This window comes from Schistocerca piceifrons, chromosome 5 (genome assembly GCF_021461385.2).
Source record: "Schistocerca piceifrons isolate TAMUIC-IGC-003096 chromosome 5, iqSchPice1.1, whole genome shotgun sequence".
Classification (NCBI taxonomy): Eukaryota; Metazoa; Arthropoda; class Insecta; order Orthoptera; family Acrididae; genus Schistocerca; species Schistocerca piceifrons.
In genome coordinates, this window is record NC_060142.1 from 256,233,343 (window position 1) to 256,239,342 (window position 6,000).

Genomic DNA, 6,000 nt, shown 5'->3' on the forward strand with positions numbered 1-6,000 from the left:
TATATTCTCTGCGTACTTCCAATTTTTCAAAAATAATGTCCCTCTATTGAAACGCATCACAACAAAAAAAAAATGTCGCGTAACAAGCCAAGACAACCTCAGACAAAGTAAAAATTCCGCCACATGAAATTTTTTAGTTGATGGATTCCATTCGGTAACAATAACAAGTCCCAAAAAAAAATGTGTTTATGATTAAACGCACGTGATTTGTTGACAACATTAAAAAAGGAATAAAGTTTGCTTCAGTTAATTCCATTAATTTACCCCAGAAGTTTTTAATAACCTAACACCAGACATAAATTGTGAAGAAGTGACTTAGGTAAACAAATATCAATAAACTGTACAGTCGAAAACTGGAAATCGGAACCGACAGGAAAACGCCACATTCTTCGGCTTAGATCTATGGTGAAGTATCGGAAAACACGATGGACTGCTGTTGAAGCAGACTGAATATTAAATAGCTATTGGTATCTGGAAGTTACACTTTGAGTCTCCTGTATTGTCAGAGCATCAACTGTATTTCAAAAAAAAATTAAACTGTGTCCATAGTTTTCACTGCATGTGCAACCACTTCGTCTAGGATTAAGTCCTCATCATTGACTTTACTGACAGATTCCAGTAAAAATTCCCAGTAAATCCGAATATTTCTTTTTTATCTGTAATTCGGCTTCATCTGTTCCTGATTTCATAAGACATGTAACACCATATCAATGCTATCTCATGACAAGGTGGATTACGGTGCTTTCTGGACAGATTTTGTACCTACAGTAATTGGCACATAAATGCTAGAAGCTGCCTTGTGACCACAGTAAGGTGCAACAATCACATACTGATGGCCAACTGTGTGGTAACCGCAACATCATGGGGATTTTAGACCAGCATTTGCTGCCCTTCGGTCGGGCAATTCCACATGTAATATTCCAGTACAACAACACTTGCCGTCATTCTGCCAGGAATTCTGTGGATGGATCATACAGAATGAGAATTCAAAGAAAGTTTCAGAGGGTCCTACCTTTTTAATGGATAAGAAATGCTTGACAGCATACTGAAATTCATCCGCACTTGTCTTGAAGATGATGTATTTGGCATCCATTACAATATGGCGATGATTATATGTGTGCAAACCAGCAGACAACAAAGACAATCAGGCCATAAGATTTGTGTCTTTCAAATCGTTACTTAAATATTACGAATATTAGTGCAAATTGAAGCAGCAGTTGTTGAACACAGACCAAAATTTAAAAAATAAATGATTGGTTTTATCGGCAAATTTTTGACCATTTAGAACTATTCCAAGTGTTTTATGTAGCGAATAATTTCTGTGGCTGAGATGTAGATTAGCCTGTCAACCCCAGAAATTGAACATTAGTCGAAACAGGGGATGAAGCCCGTAATCATCCGCCCACGTAGGTGGTTCGACGGTACAGAAACCAATGGATCAGATATAAAAATTGGTGAAATATCTATCCTTTGCTCGACATTTGACCCAACATACAAATAATAAGAAATTTGTTTTCTGAGTGCAGGGGAGAACTACAACAGCAGTTGATATGTATTTTTACCTTCAAGATTGTTAGTTATGGGTCCAATTCTTCGAGGCATTGTCTGTACTATCAACGTAGACATTAAAAGACATCAGAGACAAACCGCACTGTTGTCATAAGAAGAAACGACGAAATTACCTAAAGACAACATTCTTTGCTAATGACCAAATTCTAACTGCTGACAGTGAGAACAGTCTCCGAAAAGCCATTTATAAATGACACACAATAGCCAAGACGTCAACCTACTAATAGTCTCTACTCGAAAAACAAAGGTAATAGCTTTTAAAAGCCAAGACCCGCTACCTATCAAATTTATAATAAAGGAGCGTATAAGAGAGAGAGTGAATGGATTCACGTTCTTGGAAATACGATCACTTTCACAAACGGAAAAGATATAGCGGAGGAAATTCAATGATTCAAGTCTGCTAATGGGAACATAATGCACAGAATAAAAGGGTGAGGAACCAAACTCTAATAAAGTTCTAGAAAACAGTACCGCTGACAATTATATACATTTAAGACGAAAAAATGACTCACCACGAAGGAATTATCCGAATTGGACGGAAATCGTTAGATATGATGTACATATTCAAACACATAAATGGTTACAATTTCAGAAAAACTGGATGGTTTATTCAAGAGAAGGAGCTTCACAAACTGAGTAAGTTAACAAAGCGTTGGTCTACATCTGGCCCTATTAAAAGTAGTTATACTACCTGGCATCAACTGATAGAACTGTTGGATGAACTCCTGAGGGATACTGGGCCAAATTCTGTCCGGTGTGTTAGATCGACAAAATCCCGACCTGGTTGAAGGGCCCTGCCGGTAATACTCAACGTTCTCAACTGGGAGGAGATACGGCGACCTTGCTGGACATGACAGGGTTTGGCAAGCACGGAGACCAGCGGTAGAAACTCTCGCGGTATGTGGGTGGGCATTATCTTGCTGAAAAGAAAGCAGATAATGGCTTCCCATGAAGGGCATCAGAACCGAGGGCAAACTATTGTCGACCTGCCATTGCGCTGTAAGTGTGCCACGGATGACGACCAAATGTGTCCTGCTGTGGAATGAAATGGCTCCTCATAGCAACACTTCAGGGTGTTGGCCCACCGCTGCCCAGGGCATCTCCAGAGATGTTACCGGCCTGGAATCTCATTGCCTGGAATAGAATTCTCTTCATGATGAGTCCCGCTTCTAAACAGGCCCTGATCACCCATGAAGGCGTGTCTGGAGACACTCTGGTCAGTGGTGGGGTACCAACCTTACTGTTTCCCGCCGCACAGCCCGACAACCACAAAGATGGTCTGGAATGCCGTTTTATATCCCATTTGTTCGTGAGCTGCAGCATAGTGGTACGCCAGCGATAAACTACGGTCCGTCTTGTTGCTCTTCATGACGAGCCAACCTGAGCTTACATTTCAGCAAGATAATGCGCAACAGTACACGAAGAGAGTTTCTGCTGCTTGTCTTCATGTTTGCCATCTCAGACATTGGCCAGCAAGGTTCGCCAGACGTTTCCCCAATTGAAAACTTTTGAAGCATTATGGGTAGGACCCTCCAGCCATCTTGGTATTTCGGCGATATAACGCGCCATTAGGATAGAATTTGGTACGATATCCGTCAGGAGGAGGATATCCGTCAGGATGAGATCCAACAACTCTGTCAGTCAATGCCAAGCCGAATAACTGCTAGCATAAGGGCCAGTACACGTACATTACATCTACCGATTTACGCCCCATTCGGGTAATTCCCTCAAGCTACTTCGTTTTTTATATGTTAGAGACTACATAATGACAGTGAGACTTGAACATTAACTGCCTGAAATGAACAAAGAATAAAACCTGCGGAAAAGATGCTTCTAAGAAGAGCAGCTGGCTGTACGCTTTCTGAAAACGAGTACAACATTGAGAGAAGAATTAGGACTTATCAGCATAAATGAACAGATCGAAACTTCAAAACTAAATAGAGAAGTCATGACACAGCAATGAATAAAAACATACTTCTCATAACAATAATGAATTGCCGATCAATACGGAAAAGGTCAATACAGCACTTCATCTTCAGGCTACAAGTAGCCAATCGGGTGCCGTGTTATCCTCAACTAAGTATGCAGATAGGAGGGACGTGTTGTCTGCATACCGTTCTCCAGTCGTTATGATGGTTTTCTGTGACCGGAGCCGTTACTACTCGGTCGAGTATCTCCTCAATTGGAATCACGAGGCTGAGTGCATCCCAAAAATGGCAACAGCGCATGGCGGCCCGGATGGGTACCCATCCAGGGGCCGGCCACGCCCGACAGCGCTTAACTTCGGTGATCTGACGGGAACCTGTGCATCCACTGCGGCAAGGCCGGTGCCAAAAAAAGTAAATAGGCAGAGCACAAAAGCTGTGGACAAGTCAAATAGAAACTGACAACAGACAATAGAGCCGCTAAATAAGAGACGTTAACAAGCAAACGCGTAACACTTGAATGAAGACGAAGATAATCTATCAACTGTAGTAACATTGCACAAATGCATTTACTTAAAAGCAGACAAGTTGAAGAAATAAGTGCTTCTGAGGCCCGTAGTTTCCTTGATGTCGTAATCAGATACAGTTCGGGTCATAATGAGAGTTTTCTCTACATAAACTGTTTTCCTGTCGTCACAGTTTATTACATGGACTGTATATCTAAGATCGCTGATTATCACTGGGAAAGAAAGCAGTTGTCCTTTAGCCTTCAACGAAATCACGGCGGTATTTCTCGGACAGGTTTCCTGTTACACAACCACGTTCTTAGGTGTGGAGTTAATTCCCAAGGCCCTTCGCCTCTGCCACCGTGTTACAGCACAGCGGTTATCTACGTTTAAAATCGACTTTACTTCATTCCACAGGAAATCGTTACAGAGCCTGCTCGTGGCACAGTCAACAAGAGTAGCGGAAGGTTTTTTGTTTGAAAATAAAGCCGCCAATATAAAAGTCATTTTATGGGGCTTGTCAAGGTAGACTTAATCCAATGATTTTTCGGTCGGCGATCAAAATAGAAAGACTTACGCGTGTCTGCTAACCGAATAGCCACTCCAAGAAGAAGAATTTTCAACAAATGCAATGCATTTTATAATTGGATGTGTGGCATAATAAAGTCAAAATGCTCTTTCAGGCATGGGACCTTTCAGAAAGCTGATAAGCAGGCAAATAGAACACATAAGTTGATCGACGGGGCTTATTAAGATCTTCATTAAGACATACTGTAGGCCGGCTGTGGTGGCCGAGCGGTTTTAGGCGCTACAGTATGAAACCGCGCGACCGCTACGGTCGCAGGTTCGAATCCTGCCTCGAGCATGGATGTGTGTGATGTCCTTAGGTTAGTTAGGTTTAAGTAGTTCTATGTTCTAGGGGACTGATGACCACAGCAGTTAAGTCCCATGGTGCCATAGTGCTCAGAGCCATTTGAACCATTTTTTAGGACATACTCAGCTACAAAGTTTATAGAAAAATGCTTCGCTATAAAGTCTATGATAAATGAAGGCTAAGTGTGTAAAAAGTGGTTTCCTGGGTGTATGTATAAATAAGCTTCGTATATTTTAGGTTATGCGACGTCTTTCTTTACTGCAATTTCTGAATAATTTTAGAACGGTATATGCCAAAAGTATTACTGTTTTCCAAGGAAAACCCGTTCTAGTTTTTAACCTATTTCAGTTACGGCTCCATGATCTACCGTGGCATATGGAATACCGGCGCGCTCTTCAGAAATGTAGCTCGCAGTCCACTTGCAACAATAATTCCAATGTTAGAGAAAAAGTAAAATTTAACCGACTGTTAAGAGGACGACGCTGACGAACCTGATCAGACAAAAGCAGCTGTCACACAGGAAGGTCTCTAACCTGTAAAGTGAAGATACTAGGCAAGCCATGTCCATTATGTGATCGAAAGTTTTCGGATACACCTATGTAATGCGGAATTGACCACTAAAGCTCACATGAGTCGGACCCACCAATATAAAACGAGGCGATGAGTATTTGTCTGTCGGTAAGAAAGTATTAACAGCATAATACATCTATCAGGAATGCTCAGAGACTTCGAACGTGAACTGGTCATTGGGTGTCACGTGAGTAAAACGGCTCTCAGGGATATACACTACTGGCCATTAAGAGTGCTACACCACGAAGATGGCGTGCTATAGACGCGAAATTTAACCTACAGGAAGAAGATGTTATGATATGCAAATGATAAGCTTTTCAGAGCATTCACACAACGTTGGCGCCGGTGGCGACACCTACGACGTGCTGACATGAGGAAAGTTTCCAACCGATTCCTCATACACAAACAGCAGTTGACCGGCGTTGCTGGTGAAACGTAGTTGTGATGCCTCGTGTAAGGAGGAGAAATACGTACCATCACGTTTCCGACTTTGATAAAGGTTGGATTGTAGCCTATCGCGATTGCGGTTTATCGTATCGCTACACTGCTGCTCGCG